This window comes from Nannospalax galili, unplaced genomic scaffold, assembly GCF_000622305.1.
Source record: "Nannospalax galili isolate Female #2095 unplaced genomic scaffold, S.galili_v1.0 scaffold339, whole genome shotgun sequence".
Classification (NCBI taxonomy): Eukaryota; Metazoa; Chordata; class Mammalia; order Rodentia; family Spalacidae; genus Nannospalax; species Nannospalax galili.
In genome coordinates, this window is record NW_008344185.1 from 1473163 (window position 1) to 1475659 (window position 2497).

Here is a 2497-nt window from a genome sequence, read left to right on the forward strand (position 1 = left end):
GGGGAAACGGGAACACTCATCCACTGCTGGTGGGGCTGCAAACTGCTTCAACCCCTATGGAAAGCAGTGTGGAGAACTCTTAAAAAATTGGAAATAAACCTACCATTTGACCCAGTTATACCACTCCTTGGCATGTACCCAAAGAACTCATCGTATTTCAGAGACACTTGTACATCCTTGTTTGTTGCTGCCCTTTTCACAATAACTAAGAAATGGAAGCAGCCTAAGTGTCCCTGAATTGACGAGTGAATAATGAAAATGTGGTTCATTTATACAATGGAGTTTTACTTAGCAATAAAGAAAGATGAAATCATGAAATTTGCAGGTAAATGCATGGAACTAGAAACTGTTATACTAAGTGAAGTAACAGAGACTCAGAAAAAAATTCGACATATGTTCTCCCTCATATGTGGATCTTAGAACCAAACCCTGATAAGTGACTATATATCCAGACAACTCCAGGAACCAGGATAATGGAAAGGAAATGGGGAGGTAAAGGAAAAGAAAGAACCCGAAAGGGAAGAACAGTAGGAAACAGGCCTTAATAAGGGAGATAGAGACAAAACTTGGGTTAGTTTAAGGGAGGGGGGAGGAAGGGTATACAAGGAACCTAGGGGATAAGGGAAAAGAAGGAGCTCAAGAGTGGTAGGACTGTAGGAAAAGTATTATTAAGGGAGAAAGGGAGGGAATGGAGGCACCTTAAGTGGGAAAACTATGGTGGAGGGGTGAGACAATGAGAGAGATAAGTAATACCTAGCTGGTTTTGAAAACCAGCAGGAACCATATTACTCCTACAGCCTACTGACAGATTATACATAGCAGATCAAAAACATATGTCTAGGTAAGGTTTATCTGAGAACAAGTGGTCTTTGCCCTAGATTTATCTTCATAGCACACAGTAATTAAAAGTACTAGACTGGTGGAACTAACCTTCTTGGATGTTTAACAGACATACTTTGAGGCCTATACTAATTTGGTAAGAGGGACATAAAGGACAGTTTTTGCTCCTAGCCCTCCTAGGTAAACTAGTTCCAGGGGACTATGAGCATGTCTCAAAATGTCCTGTAATGGTGGTGGGTCACCTGTCTTTTTGATCAAGGAGGCCAAGGAGACCCCACCAGATGGACCTGAACCAGTGTCCAGTCTACAAAGAGGAGGGTCAACACAGAGGAATCACTTCCTCCATGCTTCCAAGCGAAGCCAACCATGGTCGAGCAGGACCTTTGACTTATCTTCATATAGGCGGAACTGGTAAAAGAAAGGAGCCAGGGCCTCCTCCCAAGCCCGTGTGACCCCTGAGGAACAGATCCTCAAAGACCTTAAGAGTGAAAATAAATTGGTTTATCAGGGCATACTGTATGGCCTTAAACATCCAAAAGTAAAGTATAACCAAAGATTAAAGGGGTCAGTATAATTTCTTAAGAGTCCATATGCATAGCTAAAGGCTACATAACAAGCAACAATGCCAGATAGGAGGTACCTTCTTTTGAGTTGTTGGGCAGGGTAAACAAAGGGACTCCCAAATAATAACCCAGCATAGAACTGGGAAAATGAACAGCAAACCCTAATCTTATCTAAAGGAGTATTGACAACTGATTGTTGCTAGAAGAAGAACAGCTGACCGTCCTAAAACAAAGATCTCTACATAGGCTGACTAGATTCACCAGAAGGGCAAGTAGTGGGGATTGGCTGTGGTGTCGACAATATAGCAGACAGTAGCAGGGATATCAGAATATAAGGGCTCTAGTCGGGGGAGGGAGGCTATGGGAGGGTGCCATCTGGGAAGTGAGTGTATAGTCGAATAAGATGATTTGGGATGTTCTGTGTGATATACACACACAAGAAAAAAATCAACAAATTTTTTAATTCATTTTAAAATATATTATATTTGAGGAGGGAGCATGGAAATTTACGTCATGCTAATTAGTAGAGGTGATAGACTTTACCATTGAAATCTACCCTGTGACTTCGTAGACATAACACAGGCGCCAAGGGTCCAAGTACAACCGATTATGACTAGTAATAATCAAATGCATACAGATTAGAGATGCATGCGCCAACATTCCAGTGTTAGTAGCAAAAACGAGTCTCTCTTCAAGGAACAATATATTTTAAAATGAAATAGAGATCTGTTTTAAAGGTTAAAAAACTCATTCAATTTTAGGTCTCACAGGGCTTATACTGAGTTCGATATTGCATAACTGTATTAACTCAACTGTGAATCTAGAAACTTGCACCCACTTGTGAAAGAGATGTACTCTTGCTCTGGAGTATGTTCCTGAATATGTTAAATCTGTAGTGAAAAGCTACTTCTAATCATGTAGTCATTAAAAATTTAAGAAAATGATTTTAAAAAAAAATAATAATTGGTAGATGTGAAAAACATTACCATTGAAATCTACCTGATGACTTTATATCCATGCTCAGATGCCAAGGAGCTCAGAAAGTAACCGACTGTGACTAGTAATAATCAGATATATAGAGATTAGAAACACAT

General features: G+C 40.0%; 1 protein-coding gene across 1 annotated transcript in view; it reads left to right on the top strand.

The window, feature by feature from the left end:
• The window catches only part of Il6st (interleukin 6 signal transducer), a 55997-nt gene that overhangs the window by 37908 nt on the left and 15592 nt on the right, over positions 1–2497 (top strand). The gene's annotated exons all lie outside the window — the stretch shown is intronic.